Source organism: Stegostoma tigrinum, chromosome 21 (assembly GCF_030684315.1).
Source record: "Stegostoma tigrinum isolate sSteTig4 chromosome 21, sSteTig4.hap1, whole genome shotgun sequence".
Taxonomy (NCBI): domain Eukaryota; kingdom Metazoa; phylum Chordata; class Chondrichthyes; order Orectolobiformes; family Stegostomatidae; genus Stegostoma; species Stegostoma tigrinum.
In genome coordinates, this window is record NC_081374.1 from 244191 (window position 1) to 261924 (window position 17734).

Sequence of the window (17734 nt, forward strand, 5' to 3'; positions counted from 1 at the left end):
TGCATCCCAAAACCAGTCCAACCTGTCTCTGCCTCCCTAACCGGTTCTTCCTCTCACCCATCCCTTCCTCCCACCCCAAGCCGCACCCCCAGCTACCTACTAACCTCATCCCACCTCCTTGACCTGTCCGTCTTCCCTGGACTGACCTATCGCCTCCCTACCTCCCCACCTACACCCTCTCCACCTATCTTCTTTACTCTCCATCTTCGGTCCGCCTCCCCCTCTCTCCCTATTTATTCCAGTTCCCTCCCCCCATCCCCCTCTCTGATGAAGGGTCTAGGCCCGAAACGTCAGCTTTTGTGCTCCTGAGATGCTGCTTGGCCTGCTGTGTTCATCCAGCCTCACATTTTATTATCTTGGAATCTCCAGCATCTGCAGTTCCCATTATCTCAGTTCTCTTAGCTATGTAGCTGAGCCTGACTGTTTCCTGTATCTTACTCTTGGCAGATGTTGTTAAACTATTTCCAGCATAACACAATAAGTTTTGGTTTAGATGATGTTACTGTGGACTAATTTGTATTTAGGACTGTTGCTGTATTTGCCTTTCTTCGGGTAGTCCCATGATTTCAGGCAGATGGAAATAGATATATTGTGATACAAAAGGCACCACAATTGTGTTATCAAGCAGAAAGGACTGGAGTGTCTTGTGTTGTAGGTTACTTTTTGCATGCTTGATATCTGATATGTAACACAATGGAAGTCAGGACACTGACTGTGATGTGTCATTGCAGCAGACTCTAATTGAAGAGAGAACAGTGATGCAGCTTATCAAGACTAATAAAAGAATGGCTGTTCATCTTCCTTCACCATCTGTTAATAACTTGGACCCTTGCATCCAGCAAGAGACCACAGACTGCACAGCTCAACAGGGTGCAATCTTTCTCCACCAAAATGAGAAATCACCTCAACCTCTGCTTGACATTTCTTTTATTCATAGATACTAACCCATTGAAATTTGATTTTATTAATGGATTTCCAATTTATATGTCATTTCAGTTATGAACCAATGCTTCAGCCTGTAAATCAACATATTTTATAATAAATTCCATATTTTGATTTTGCTGCATTTTCTACCAAATTAAAACTATCTATACATGGCCAGATTTAGAGGAAAGGTCTTCAACTCTACCTTCTCAGAATCCCAGTTATCGTGTTGCCTTTCTGTGTTTGGAGTTTCTTAAATGATTGTAAGACCCCAGCTTTAAACATTTTCCATGTAACCAACTTCCCTCCCTACACCAAATTTCAACATAGAACCCATGCAAATGCAGCAACATTTTGTGGATTTTTTTTCCATTTTAGGAAAAAGCTCCGTTTTCTATCAATCTCTTTGACAACCAACTATGTTCGGAGAAGTTCAGGAACCTCTTGAGTCAGTTGTATCTTTAAATGCCACTGATGCAAGGTCCCACTCATCTGCTGAATTTAAGGAAAGACTTTAACTAGAGTGATTAGGTTGAAATAGCAAAATGCATGTCAAATCAACATTACATATTAACTGATATCACATTCGGCCTACTCTGCGTACTTCCAGAACACAAACATATTGTTGATGACAACACCTTCATCGAGGTTGCACACTGCTTGGGTCAGAATCACAGAATTGTTACCATATAGAAAGGGGCCATTTGGCCCATGGTGTCTGCACTGGCAATGTTATTGGGACAAAAGTGCACTCAATTGGTATGGGTGCTATTTTGGTGCCAATGCTGATAATGCCAAAACTGTGAAAGATGTAGCTGAATTCTATGGCCAGTGTGTTTCCTGGAGGATAGTAAGATTGGAAGACCATAGACATTGCAGCAGAAGTGCGCCATTCAAGTCAATAAAATCTGCTCTGCTAATGAATGAAATTGTGGCTTATCTGATCATCCACAACTCCATTTCTCTGCCTTTTCCCCTGTGACCCTCGGTTCTCTTATTAATTAAAATCTATCCATCCCTCAGCCTTGAATATACTTAATGGCTCAGCATCAACAGCTATCTGTTGTAAAGGAATCTGCATATCCCTCAGAGAAGAAATTCTCCTAAATGTCAGTCTGAAATGTGCAACCCCTTATTTTGAGCTAATGCCCTCTTGTCCTGGACTCTGCCATTGGGGGAAACAACCTTTTTCTCATTTTCCCTGTCAATTCCTGTAAGAATCTTATATGTTTCAATAAGGTCACCTCTCATTCTTCGAAACTCCAATGAGTATAGGTCCATCCACTTAACCTCACCTCATAAGATAGTCCCTCCATACTGATACCAACCTAGTGAACCTTCCCTAGACTGCCTCCAAAGCCAATACATCTTTCCGTAGATAAGAGGCCCAAAACTGTTCACAGTATTCCAGCTGTGGTCTGACAAATATCTTGTATAGTTTAAGCTAATCACTACTTTTATATTCCATTCCCTTTGAAATGAAGGTCAACATTCCATTTGCTTTCCCTGTTACTTGCTGTATCCTTTTCTATTTATTCATTTGTAGGATGTAGGTGGCTCTGGCTGGGCCCAGTATTTATTGCCCGTCTCTAGTTGCCCTTGAGAGGGTGGTGCTGAGCTGCCTTCTTGAACTGCTGCAGTCCACCTGCAGTGATTTGTCCCACAATGCTATTAGGGAGGGAATTCCAAGATTTTGACCCAGTGACAGAGAAGGAATGGTGATATATTTCCAAGTCAGGATGATGAGTGGTTCGAAGGGCAAGCTGAAGTTGGTAGTGTTCCCGTGTATCTGCTGCCCTTGTCTTTCTAGATGAAAGTGGTCATGGGTTTGGAAGGTGCTGTCTGACTTGCTGCCTTTGGTGAATTTCTGCAGTGCATCTTGTAGATAGTGCACATTGCTGCTACTGAGCGTTGGTGGGGTAAAATGTGGATGCTTGTGGATGTAGTGCCAATCAAGTGGGTTGCTTTGCCTTGGATGCTAGCGTTTTATGATTCATTGATGAGGATACCCAAATCCCACTGTTCTGTAGCTTTCTGCAATCTTTCTCCATCTGAATAATATTCAGCTGCTCTATTCTTCCTGCCCAAGTGCAAAATCTCACATTTCCCCATATTATATTCCATTCACCTCAGTTCCAGGACATTCCTGCAGGAGTTCATCAATCAGAACAAACATTTACACTAAATAATTTCAATGGAAAGACTAATTCCTAAACTTTTAGCTTTAAACGACAGCACAATTTCACAATGTAGTGATAAGTATGTGTAGCACTAAGAAGCTGAGTGATGGCATAGACCACAGCTTTCACTAAAAACAGCTGCCTTAGCACTGGACCTACTGCTGCCATGGAGCAGATCTTTGCAGCCATTATATGGCATAACCACACAAATAATCAATTCTGATCCCATTATACTCTGCAATTCATTGATTTATTACCTACTACAAAATACTCATCAACACACAACTTTTTAAATTATTAATTATGTTACCATGCATGTTATTACATACAGTAACTTTGCTGATATATTTACAAATACTGTCCAATGATGTAATAGGACAGTTCAAAGAAAGATTGTAGGAGGCCATGGCAGGAACGGCACCAGGTATACCTAAAAATGAGATTACAACTTGGTGAAGCCACATGTGCGCTAAACACTGGAAACAATGTGACAGAGAGGTAAGTGACTCCACAACCAAAGGATCAAATCTAAGCTCTGCAATCCTGACACATCCAGTTTTGAATGGTGGAGGACAACTAAACAACTCACAAGGGGAGGAAGTTGTGCGAATATCAACATTGTCAATAATGGGGGAGACCGGAACATCAGTGCAAAAGATCAGGTAGAACATTTGCATCCATCTTTAACCAGAAATGTTGACTTGTTAATCCATCTCTGGATTCTCAATAAAGCAGTGTCTATTCTTTGTCATTCTCCATTCAAGGGTATTACCATCACTAAATATCCCACTATCAACATTCTCGGGTTACCACTGACCAGAAAATGAATTGATCAGCCATATTAATATTATGACTACAAGAGCAGGTCAGAGGCCAGGAATACTGACTAACCCAACTCCTTACTCCCCGAAGCCTGTCCACCATCTACAAGGTACAAGACAAGAGTGTGATGGATTCCTCCCCACTTGCCAGAATGAGTACAGCTCCTACAACATTCAACAACTTTGACACCATATCCAGGAAAAAAACAGCCCACTTGATGGGCACTGCAACGAACCTCTTTAACATTTACTTGCTTCACCACCAATGCAGAGTGGCAGCAGTGCATACCATCTCTGAGAAGCATTGCAGTTTAAACCAAGGGTCATTTGACAGCACCTTTCAAACCCCTGACCTCAACCCCTTAAGATACATGGGAACGCCACCAACTGCAAGTTTCGCTCCAAGTCACTCATCATCCTGATTCGAAAATATATCACTATTCTTTCACCGTTGCTGGATCAAAATCCTGGAATTCCCTCCCCCCATAGCATTCTGGGTTTATCTGAATTACGTGGACTGCAAGAAGACAGCTCAGCACCATCTTCTCAAGGAGTAACTAGGGAAAGGCAATAAAAGCTGATCTAACTAGTGATGCACACATCCCTGAATGATTGAAAAGAAAGGTGAATTTCACAAAGAGAAAAGCATCGCCGAAAATATTTCAGTCATCCCTTATCAGTGCACGATGGCAATATTATTGACAATGAATCCCTCAGTCTCCCGCACTCCACAGTGCGCCTGAGAACACACGCTGACGTCACTGGCATTGACTCAGCCTTGCGTCAGGCCCTAGCTTTGACAACATGTTATTTGCCCCCAACTTCCCAAACTGAGCCCTGACGCACGCTTTACAGAGAGTGTTAGGGCTTGCGTCCTGGCACGTTCACAGCTATCTCCTCCCAGACAGGAGAAAACGGAGCTAACCTCCACCCGAGACATAGTGAGGAGGGGTGCACATTCACTAACCCCCTCTCCTCACAGGAAAAAGACGAGGGATTCCGCCGACACCCCCCCCCCCAACCCCGCCAAGAGAAACACACGCAATAGCGGGAGCTTTCTCAACCGGAGAGTTAACTCCTCAACGTGCCTCCCATCTCAGTTGCAAGTTACATTGTCCTCATGACCCTAGTTGCCCCCTCCACTAGCATTGTGCCCTCAAGCTGACTCTCACCCAACTGCCCCCTCCTCAGTTGCCACTGGTTTCCATACCCTCCTTCCATTTGCCCTTAGTGTCTCGCAGTTGCCCTCTCCTGTACAGCTGCCCCTCTCTTCAGTTGCCCCGTTGCTGTCTGTTACCCCTCTCCAACTGCCTTCTAACTCCAGTTAGCCCTCCTCCCAATTGCTCTCGCCCCACAGCCGCCAGCAGTGGACCCAACTGAGCGCTCTCGGCTGCCCTCAGTCCCCGGACGCTGGGTTCTGGGCGGGGTGATGTGTTCCTGCGTCAAAGCGCACGGACGTTGCTGCTTGGAGATTGGGACCTTTCTGTGCGGCTCTAGCTCAAACCTGATCAGCTCCTGATTGTCCAGCGCCTGGCGTACTGTCTGCATCGGTACTGATTCCCGGCCGGTAGGTCATTCTTTCTGTTCCTGGGGCGGCAGTTATTCTGTTTTACTGACAATATGTGGGAAATCCGCCCCTTTCCCCGGCACCCGGAGCCTGTCGGTGGTGGGAACGCTGAGGGATTCACATTCCCCTCCCGTCCCGAGGAAATGTCGGCTTCTGAAAAACGCCGTTTTTAGATTTTTGTTTTGTGCGGAGATTCAGTAATATTTCTCGATACGGGACTGGGGTGGGAGGCGACTTTACATTGAATGAATTTCCTAATTGTAATTGTGGATTTGGGACTGGGGGCGGGATTAGGGATGAGGGTGGCATGTGGGTTTGGGATTTGGGAGTGAGTTTGGGATTTGAGAGGTAGGTTTAAGATTTGGGATGTGGGCTTGGGGTTTGGGATGTGGGTTTCAAATTTGGGAGGTGAGTTTGGGATTTGGATTGTGGGTTTAGGATTTGGGAATTGGGACATGGGTTTGGGATGTGGTCTTGGGATTTGGGAGGTGGGTTGGGGATTTGGGAAGTGGGTTTGGGATGTGGGCTTGGGATTCCGGAGATGGGTTGGGGATTTGGGAAGTTGCTTTGGGATGTGGGCTTGGGATTTGGGATTGAAGGTTGGGTGGCATGGTGGCAGTGCCTTTCCGCTGCAGGGAGTGAAGGATCAGTATCCAAGCCGCAGCCTCTGACTGTCAGCCCCTAGTTCCAGCAGCCGCAGGACCTGCCCCTGCCTCAGAAAAACCCTTGGCCCCGCTTTCACTCTGAATTATTCCCATCCATCTCACTGTCCTGAAAAAAAAATGCACTGATTGGATTTCAAAATGGAAAAAGACAAATGTTGGGAATTCTAGATTATTTTAACATCTGTTTCTTACCCTCAGAGAAGGGAGCCAAGTGAATGGGCTGAATGGCCTGCTTTCTAGGAGATCCTGGTACAGTCAGGAGCTATCCCTTTCATGTTCGCAGTCTCAATTGTTAATAACAATCAGTCTTTAACATGTTCAACCCCTCCTCATTCAGCTTTTCCCTCACTTGCTCCTTCTCTCTCCCCCTTCATCCTTTCTCCTGTTCAACACAGTTATCTCATCTCTATCCTCATGACCACCTTTCTCTGCACAGCAACTGCCCACCCCCATCCCCTCACCCTCCCAGAAGACCATAAGACATAGGAGTGGAAGTAAGGCCATTCGGCCCATCAAGTCCACTCTGCCATTTAAATCGTGGCTGATGGGCATTTCAACACCACTTCCCTCACTCTCCCCGTAGCCCTTGATTCCATTTGAGATCAAGGATTTATCGATCTCTGCCTTGAAGGCATCCAACGTCCCGGCCTCCGCTGCACTCTGCGGCTATGAATTCCACAAGCCCACCACTCTCTGGCTGAAGAAATGTCATCTCGATTCAGTTTTAAATTTACCCCCCTGTAATTTTAAGGCTGTGCCCATGAGTCCTAGTCTCCCCGCCTAACGGAAACAACTTCCTAGCGCCCACCCCTTCTAAACCACATATTATCTTGCAAGTTTCTATTAGATCTCCCCTCAACCTTCTAAACTCTAATGGCCGTTCATCATATGTTAAACCTACCATTCCAGGGATCATCCGTGTGAATCTCCGCTGGACACGCTCCACGGCTAGTATGTCCTTCCTGAGGTGTGGGGCCCAAAATTGGACACAGTATTCTAAATGGGGCCTAACTAGAGCCTTATAAAGTCTCAGAAGCACATTGCTGCTTTTATATTCCAACCCTCTTGAGATAAACCACAACATTACATTCGCTTTCTTAATTACGGACTCTACCTGCAAGTTGAATTACCTCCTTAATTGAAACATATAAAAATATCAGAGGGTTAGATAGGGTGGGTAGGGAGAGCCTTTTTCCTAGGATGGTGACGGCGAGCACAAGGGGGCATAGCTTTAAATTGAGGGGTGAAAGATATAGGACAGATGTCAGAGGTAGTTTCTTTAGTCAGAGAGTAGTAAGGGAGTGGAACACTTTGCCTGCATTGGTAGAAGATTCGCCAACTTTAGGTACATTTAAGTCGTCATTGGATAAGCATATGGACGTACATGGAATAGTGTAGGTTAGATGGGCTTGAGATCAGTATGACAGGTCGGCACAACATCGAGGGCCGAAGGGCCTGTAGTGTGCTGTAATGTTCAATGTCCTTCCTAGACCTGGCTGACCAAGTCTATGTTCCCCGGAGATTTAGTGATTGAGAGGAGACCTGACTGAAATATGTAAAATTCTGACAGGACAGGACTGGCTGGAGGGACTACAATGGCCAGGATATAGACCCAAGGGTCATAGTCTCCACACATGGGATAGGATATTTTGGATGGACCTGTGGAATTCTCTGTCACTGTGGAGGCCAAGTCACTGAATAGATTTAAGAAAAACATATACTTTAGTGGCAAAGGTGTCAAGGGCCATAGGGAGAGAGTGGGAGTATAGCTTTGAAGTAAAGGATCATCTGTGATCACGTTGAATTGTGGAGCGGGCATGAGGAGCTGAATGGCCAGCTTCTCTCCGTTCCTGTGTGAAGCTTCAGTTGCTCAGGGCATGTCATCATTGTTTAGAATTCTGCGTCTCCTTCCATGAGGAAGGATCTAAACAATTTTGAGATCGTAAGAACTGCTGATACTGGAGTCAGAGGCAACTCAGTTTGGAAATGGAGAAGCACAGCAGGCCAGGCAGAAATGGGGCATTTCTGAAGAAGAATCCCAAACCAAAACATCAACTTTCCTGCTCCTCTGATGCTGCCTATCCTGCTGTATTCCTCCAGCTCCACACTGTATTATTCCTGTTCCTGTAATTGCTGCCTGGCCTCCTGTGTTTCTCCAGCTCCACACTGTGTTATCTCTAAATGATTGGGTGTTGGTTCAGAGGAGTTTTTACTGCATTGATACCTAGAATAAGCATGTTGGCTTTTCAAGAAAGATTGGACAGATTGGGCTTGTTTGGACTACAGTTTAGAAGAGGGAGGGGGTGACTGTTTGGAATGTACAAGATCCTGAACAATGTTTATAAAATAGGTATCAGAAGGATGTTTCCACTTGCGTATAGATCCAGAACTGTTTTAAAATTAGGGGTTGCTGATTTATCGATGAGGAGATCTTTGATGAGGTAACCTTGGAGCTCTACCTCGGGTGATGGTAAATGTTGTTAAATGTATTTAAGACAGGAGGATAAGTTCTTGTTAGGCAGAGTAATCAAACTTTTTCAAAGTAGGTGGGCATATAGATTCTAAATAAACAGATCAGCCACAACCTTATTGCATGGTGAAGCAAGCTCAAGGGGCTGAATAGTCTATAGCTGTTCCTAGTTCATGTGGCTGCATATAACCACCCCATACCTATTCCTCCTTCACTCATAACTGTGAGGTCACCCCTCTGCGTGTTTGCAGGTGAGCAGGGACCCAGTCTGTGAATCTCTTCCTGATGGGTAAATCCATGCCTTTGCAGTATCAGTAACAATGGGAATTCCAGTATCATCCTTGTCAATGCTCCCCCCACAGCCTCTCCAGTGCCTTACAGTGACCATCATTGAACACAATACTTGATGTTTGCTCTTACCAAGGTTCAGTGCAGCCACAACATGACCTCCCTTCTCTCTGTCTGGAAATAAAACTGGTTGTTTTGGTCTTGCTAACCTGTAACACAGCTTTTGATGTATTTGTATCTGAGATCCTCCGTTCCTCTCAAAGCCACATTGGCATCTTCAATGTGATAAGTATCCTCCATCATTTTCCTGCTGAAATATACAGCTTCACTTTTGCCTGTGTTGACCTGCATTCACATTATTTTCCATTCTGCATGTTTATTCTGTCCTGCTCTAATTTCCTGCAGTTCCTTCAGTGTCGACTGTCTCCATCGTAGAATTTGGTATCATTCACAGACTTAGAAATTATGTTCTGACTCAAGTCCAAATTGTTACTGCAAATTGTGAACAGCCGTGGAAACAGCACCGATCTTTGCGGACTACTATCTTCCATTTTGCCACTCTGAATAACTCCTTTGTACGCTCACTCTCTATTTGTCCTGAAGGTAGTGTGAAATTCATTCTGCTGCTTGTTCCTGACTCCACATTCTCTGACTGTAATCAATAGTCTGGTATGAGGTATCCTATTGAAGACCTTTTGAAATTCCGGATAAATTATTGTCTATCTGTAGTGTTAGTTCCTCAAAAAAAATTAACCAGGCAAGATTTTTCCTTTTCAAATCTACCGTTGAGCCAGATAATCACAATCTTTATACACTTTTGAGCCTGTGCATCCTAAAATATACTATTGCCTAGACTAGCCTCACTTTCCTGCACTAGGCCCGTAGCCTTGATGTTATGACACTTCAGGTATTCATCAAAGTAGTTTTTAATGGTTGTGAGGTTTCCTCCTCAACTATCCTCCCAGACAGTACATTCAAGATTCCCATCACCCCCTGAGTAAAAAAGCTTTTTATCTGCTTTTCACTTCAGAATTGTATCCCTTTGTTATTTGAACTAAGGGGAACAGCTGCTTTCTATTCATCTTGCCATGTCTGTCATAATCTTTACACACCATTTATTAGATCCTCTTCAACCTTCTATGTTCTAAAGAAAACAACCCAATCTTGTCCAACCTTTCCATCACTGAAATGCTCCATTCCAGGTGACATCCTGGTAAATCTCCTTTGCACCCCCTCCAGTGCAACCTTCCTTTAGCACAGTGACCAGATCTGCACACAGTACTCCTGCTGTGTTCTATCCAAAGTCCTGAACAGATCTAACACAGTCATCCTGTTGTTACATTCAGTGCCACAACTGATATAGGCAAATGCACTGTTTCAACTTGGTTGACTTTCTTAACTACACTATTAACCTGTCCTGCAACCTTCAGAGATCTGTGGACACGGACCCTAAGAGCCTTCTGTTCCTCTGGCCTTCTTACCATTCATTGAGTACTGTTCTGTTTATTTTTCTGAAATTCATCACCTCATATTTATCAGGATTAAATTCCAGCTGCCAATGATCTGCCCATCTGACCAATCTGTCTATATCCTTCTGTAATCTAATAACTCTTTCTCACTGCCAAACACCCAGTCGATTGTTGAGTCATCTGCATTCTTACTTGTCTTTGTTCCACCTTCTTATGGACATCATTTATGAATAACGCAAATAATAAGGGACACAACAGTGATGTCTGATACATCATTACACACTGGGCTCCAGTCACGTGCACACACGCACACGCACACACGCAACCCTGTTGCAACGTAGTTCAGCACAGCACCACAACAGGCTTTTTGGCCCACCACGTCAGTGCCACCCATGATGCTATTCTATGTTATTCTCACATTCCAACCTGATCATGTATCTGTCTAAATACCTTTTAAACTTTGCTGTCATATCTGTTTCTGCAGCTTCTCCTGGCAGTGCTTTTCAGGTACCCACCACCCTCTGTGTAAAAATAAATATTTATTTCATGGGATCATAGAATCCCTACAGTGTGGAAACAGGCCATTTGGCCCATTGAGTTCACACCAGCCCTCCGAAGATCATCCCACCCAGACACAAACACACCCTATCCCTAGCATTTCCCACCCTAGACACTACAGGCAATTTAACACGGCCAATCCACCTAACCTGCACATCTTTGGACTGAGAGTTGAAACTGGAGCACCCAGCAGAAACCCATACAGACATGGGAAGAATATGCAAACTCCACACAGTTAGTGTCCAAGGATGGGATTAAACCCAGGTCCCTGGTGCTGTGAGGCAACAGTGCTGACCACTGAGCCACTGTGCTGCCCCATTATTTAAATAAATTAAACTTAGATAATTTATAAATAAAATTGTTTTAAACTGCAGGGACCTGAGAATGTACCCTCTTAGAATTTGTTGACTTTATTCAATACACCCTCCCTTTTCATTAAATGCATTTTTTTTCCTTCAGCATCATGTGTAACTGTTTTGTCTCCTTGGTAAATACCAAAGTGAAATAATTGCTTAATATTGCTGCCATCTCTCTATCATCTGCTTTGTTATAAACTGCCACATCAGCTCATGGAGGGCAGAGGGCATCCTGGAAGCCATTTCAAACCAAGTGTTACTTGTGAAAATACCTAATCGAATCTAATAAAAGTTATAAATTACAGTGTTTGTTGGCTGAGTGTGAGAACTCACATGTTGGGTCAGAAGCTAAATATGTTATTCTGGTTGACACTAGCACACTTCTGAAGCCCTGCTGGTGACTGTTTTTCAGTTGAGATGCTGATCCAAGAGTTATATTGCCCATTCACTAAATTAAAAGTTTTCCGGATTTTTTTAGGAGTTGTGGAGGACTTCTCCCAGTATGTTTAGAATATCAGAAAATTAAAATGATTTATTTCAATGTTGCTAGAATATTCTTTGCATCAATTTCTGCTGCATTTCCTAAGTCTCAACAGGATTGCATGCCAAAGTCCTTAATTCACTCTGAAGAACCTTGTAATGTCCTGAGGCACTACAAAAATGCAAGTCTTTTTCTCTTTATGGTAATTCCAGGAACAGTGAATGGGGATACCTATAGAATATTGTCGAGGAAGACAGGAATTTGAAAATGGATCTGGATCCTTCTGTTTCTCTATAATCCTGCTCGGACAAATCACATGGTCAAGGGTAACATGGAAGATAAATTTGTAGGAGTACATTGGAGGTTGCACCATCAAGAAACACATTGCACAATCCATGCAGAACAGGCTGTTTTAGATCTAGTAATGTGTAATGAAGTAGGAGTCATTAGAGATTTAGTAGTTAAAGAATCCTCTGAGAATAATGATCACACCAGAATGAATTTCAAATTTAGTTTGGAGACAAACTTGAACCTGTACGTAAGTAAAGGCAATTACTGAAGAAAGAGTTGTCTAAAGCTGGCTGAGTAAGGGGAAAGTCAGCGGATGGGCAGTGGCAGACATTTAAGCAGATATTTTATAATTCTCAACAACAGGTTATTCCACAAAAAGAAGGATGAACTGGCCGTTGCTAACAAAAGCAGTCAAGAAGAGTATCCAATCAAAGACTAGGCCAGAGGATTACAATTTATTTTAGGAATTAGCAACAGATGACTAAAAAGCTAACAGGAGAATTGGTTATGAAAATAAATTGATGAGAAGAATAAGAACAAACAACAAAAGCGTCCTTAGGTATATAAAGTATTTACTCCCTTGAATTTATGCATGGTACCTTGGAGATTGGGAATTAATATGAGAACAAGGGAACAGCAAGTTATTTAAAGCAATATTTTGCATCAGACTTCATGGTGGAGGACACTATAAACACCCCACAGATAAGCAATGTACAAATGGGAGCAAAAATCTATTACAAGGACAAAAATTTGCCAAATTAGTGGAACGTCAGGCAGACAAGTTGATCACTGACCTGATGGCCAGCATCGAAGGGTTTAAGAGGAAGTGGCTGCAGAGGTGGTGGTGGAAACACTGTAGAACTCTCTGGATTCTAGAGGGGTTGCAGCAAGTTGGAAAACGCCAATATGACACCGTGATCAAGAATGGAGGGAAATAGAAAGTGGAAAATAAGCCAGTTAGCCTAACATTTGTCATTGGGAAATAGTCCATTATCAACGAGGTCAATTCCCGGAATGGCGGGACTATCATATGTTGAAAGATTGGAGCGACTGATCTTGTATACACTTGAGTTTAGAAGGATGAAAGGGGATCTGATTGAGACGTATAAGATAATTAAAGGATTGGACACTCTGGAGGCAGGAACCATGTTTCTGCTGATGGGTGAGTCCAGAACCAGAGGACACAGCTTAAAAATAAGGGGTAGAACATTTAGAACAGAGTTGAGGAGAAATGTCTTCACCCAGAGAGTAGTGGATATATGGAATGCTCTGCCCCAGAAGGCAGTGGAGGCCAACTCTCTGGATACTTTCAAGAAAGAGATGGATAGAGCTCTTAAAGATAGGAATCAAGGGTTATGGGGATAAGGCAGGAACGGGGTACTGATTGTGGATGATCAGCCATGATCATAATGAATGGTGGTGCTGGCTCAAAGGGCCAAATGGCCTACTCCTGCACCTATTGTCTATTATTAAAGAAGAAATAGCAGGACATTGAGAAAAGGCTGAACACAATCAAAATCAAAATAGATTTGTGAAAGGGAAGCCATATTTGACAAATCTGTTAGAGTTCTTTTGAGGATATAACAAAGTTGATGAAAAGGTGAACTGGTCAATGTTATGTATTTGGATTTCCAGAAAACATTTGATAGAAAACGTTATTGCACAATATAGGAGCTCACTGTATTGGAGTAATATATTATCATGGATTGAAGATTGGTTAACACAGACGACAGAGTTGGGAGCATGGGCCATTTTCAGTTTGGAAAGAAAGTGAAGTGCCACAAGGATCAATCCTAGGATCTTAATTAGTTACTACGTATTTATATTAATGACTTGTAGGTGAAGGCAGAGTTTAATACATCCACATTTGCTAATGATACAAAATATAGATCTACGCCAAAATCTTAGATACAAAAATAGATGCAAGGATATGTTGTGAAGAGGACACGAGAAATTGACCAAGTGTTGTAGATAGGTTGAGTACATGGACAGAAATCTGGTAGTGGAGTTTAATGTAAGAAAGTGGCCGTCCATTTTGGTAGGAAGAATCAAAAGGCAGAATATTACTTAAATAGATTTCAAAAAAATTGCAGGGCCAAGGGCTTTTGGCGTTCTTGTGGATGAAACACAAGATGTTAGTATGTGGATGCATGGCATAATTAGGAAGAAAAATTGAATTGGGCCTTTATTGTTAGGGGATTGGGGTTTAAAAGCAAGGAAATCTTGTTACGCTCAAATATAAGCAAAATACTGCATCTGCAGGAAATCTGAAATAAAAACTGGAAGTGCTGGAGAAACTTGAGTCTGACAGCATCTGTGAGGAGAGAAACAGTTGACATTTCAGTTCCAATATGATTCTACTTCAAAACTTGAACATAAAACACGAGTTCTGAAGAAGAGTTAAATCAGACAAAAAATGTTAACTCCGTTTGCCTCTTCGTGGATCCCGCTAGACTTGCTGAGGATTGCGAACGCTTTGTTTCCATTCACATCGTTATAACTGTAGGGTATTGGTGAGATTAGTGTGAACAGTTTTGATCCTCATATTTAAGAAAGAATGCACAAAAGAGATTCACTAAGTTGATTGAGAGAGATAGTACGAATTTCATTTCTGAAGAAGCGTCTAAGCCCGAAACATCAGCCTTCCTGCTCCTCTGATGCTGCTTGGCCTGCTGTGTTCATCCAGCTCTACACCTTGTTATCTCACTAAGTTGATTCCTTTGATGAAGTTGACTCATCAAGAACAGATAAATAGGTTCAGTCTTTATTCATTAGAATTTAGAAGATTGAGGGATGATCTTATTGAAATAAACAAGACTCAGGGTAATTGACAGGAGAGATGTTAAGATGTTTCCACATTAGGAGTCTCAAATTAGATGATGTAGTTGGAGAATAGGAAGAAAACATTTCAAACTGAGATGTGAAGGAATGTCTTCTCCCAGAAGATAATGAATGTTTGGAAGCTTTCACCCCAATGCCTTAGAGACTAGATCACTGAAAACATTTAAAGAAGAGGGAGGTAGATTTTTTTTCCCAATTATTAGCCGGTTGAGAGCTATGATGAGCTGGCACGAAAGAGGAGCTGAGGCCTGGGGTAGATCAGCCATGATCTTGTTGAATTGCAGGGCAGGTGTGAGGGGTCAAAATACCCACTCCTCCCATTTCTTATGTTCTTTTGTAATCCTGCTGGTTGCATGAGACAATAACAGATGATGTTGAATCACAGCGATCAGTCTCTGTCAGTGAGTCTCCAACAGACCTGGTCATACAGTCATAAAGATGTACCACACAGAAATAAACCCTTTGGTCCAACTTTTCTATGCTGACCAGATATCCTAAACGACTCTAGTCCTATTTGCCAGTATTTGGCCCATATTCCTCTGTGCTGGGCAAATTATTGGAGAGGATTCTGACAGATAGCATTTCTGATTATTTGGAAAAGCACAGTTTGATTAGAAATGGTCAGCATGGCTTTGTGAGGGGCAGGTCATGCCTCACAAGCCTCATTGAATTCTTTGAGGATGTGACGAAACACGTCGATGAAGGTAGAGCACTGGCTGTGGTGTATATAGATTTTGGCAAGGCATTTAATAAGGTTCCACATGGTAGGCTCGTTCAGAAAGTAAGGCATGGGATTTGGGAAAATTTGGCAGTCTGGATACAAAACATCAAATAGAAGACAGACGGTGGTAGTAGATGGAAAGTATTCAGCCTGGAGCTCGGTGAACAGTGGTGTTCTGCAGGGATCTGTTCTGGACCTCTGCTGTTTGTGATCTTTGTAAATGACTTGGCTGAGGAAGTGGAGGGATGGGTTAATAAGTTTGCAGATGACACGGAGGTTGGTGGAGTTGTGGATGGCATGGTAGGCTGTTGTAGGTTGTAGTAGGACAGTGACAGGATGCAGAATGCACTGACTAATAAAGGCAAGCATACCAAACACCTGTCTACCTGTGACTCCACCTTCAAGGAACTATGAACTTGGACTCCAAGGTCTCTTTGAATCATTTATTTATTTATTGCGATATGCATTCAATGAAAAATACAGTGAGAAGTGTGTATCCTTGTTGGACATACATGGCACCATTAACATTAACTTAGAATAAGATAAGAAAAAGAAGTTAATTTAGAAGAGTCCAACTTTCTTTTCCACTGCCCATAGTCCCACTCTGACCTTTCCAGCCCATGCCACACCTCCATCTGAGTACCCCGACCAGCCACCTCCCCTGCACCCACTGCCAGCAGTCTCCTGGCCCCCGCTTCCACTTTCAGCTGCCATCCCTGCCCCACTCCAAGCAGCCTTCCCGGCCCCTGCCCCCACTCCTAGCCGCCGCCCCTGCCCCACTCCCAGTAGTTTCCCCGGCCCCCGCCCCCACTCCCAGCTGCCTCGCTGGCCCCTGACCCTGCCCCCACACTCACTCGCAGCCGTCTCCCTGGCCCCCTCTCACTGCCGCTGTTTCACCGGCCCCACTCTGGATCCGCCACCATTTGCTCCAGCCCCTGCTCAATCCTCCATCACCGCAGACACACCCCATGCACTCAGTGCCACGTGGCTCCTGGTCATGAGCCAGCTCCTTCCCTCCACCCGAGCTAGGTAGTTAAAAGGGGTGGGTAGGGTGCTGATAAAATTACTACAGAGGGAGAGAGAAGAAGGGAGGAAACAAAGAAGCCAGGACAAAAAAAGGACGTGACTCTCAAGGGAGTGACTTACCCTTCCTCCATTTTGTTCAGCATCAATCCCCAGGAGCTTACCATTAAGAGCACAAATCCTCTGATTTGTCTTTCCAAAATGCAGCACCTCATTTCTGTAAATTAAACTCTATCTGCCAATCCTTGGCCCATCTGATCAGTTTCTCGTTGTACTCTGAGGTAATCTTCTTCTCTGTCCACTGCACCTCCAATTTTGGTGCCATCTACAAACATACTGATCATACCTCCAATGTTCACATCCAAGTAGAACAAAGAACAAAGAAAATTACAGCATAGGAACAGGTCCTTCGACCCTCCAAGCCTGCGCTGATCGAGATCTTCTGTCTAAACCTGTCATCTATTATCTAATGGTCTGAATCCCTTTGCTCCCGGCCCATCCATGAACATAGAACATTACAGCACAGTACAGGCCCTTCGGCCCTCGATGTTGTGCCGACCTGTCATACCGATCTCAAGCCCATCTAACTCACACTATTCCATGTACGTCCATATGCTTATCCAATGACGACTTAAATGTACCTAAAGTTGGCGAATCTATTACCGTTGCAGGCAAAGCATTCCATTCCCTTACTACTCTCTGAGTAAAGAAACCACGTCTGACATCTGTCCTATATCTTTCACCCCTCAATTTAAAGCTATGCCCCCTCGTGCTCGCCGTCACCATCCTAGGAAAAAGGCTCTCCCTATCCACCCTATCTAACCCTCTGATTATTTTATATGTTTCAATTAAGTCACCTCTCAACCTTCTTCTCTCTAATGAAAACAGCCTCAAGTCCCTCAGCCTTTCCTCGTAAGACCTTCCCTCCATACCAGGCAACATCCGAGTAAATCTCCTCTGCACCCTTTCCAAAGCTTCCACATCCTTCTTATAACGCGGTGACCAGAACTGTACGCAATACTCCAAGTGCGGCCGCACCAGAGTTTTGTACAGCTGCAGCATAACCTCTTGGTTCCAGA

General features: G+C 43.6%; 1 protein-coding gene across 2 annotated transcripts in view; it reads left to right on the plus strand.

The window, feature by feature from the left end:
* Window positions 1-4970: 4970 nt before the first annotated feature.
* slc6a17 (solute carrier family 6 member 17) overlaps window positions 4971-17734 on the plus strand; it is an 86632-nt gene continuing 73868 nt past the window's right edge. The window contains exon 1 of one of the 2 annotated variants that reach the window (XM_048553418.2): window positions 4971-5492. The gene's annotated coding sequence lies outside the window, so the exon portion shown is untranslated. The remainder of the gene's footprint in view (window positions 5493-17734) is intronic. The other variant, XM_048553417.2, reaches the window with a different exon arrangement.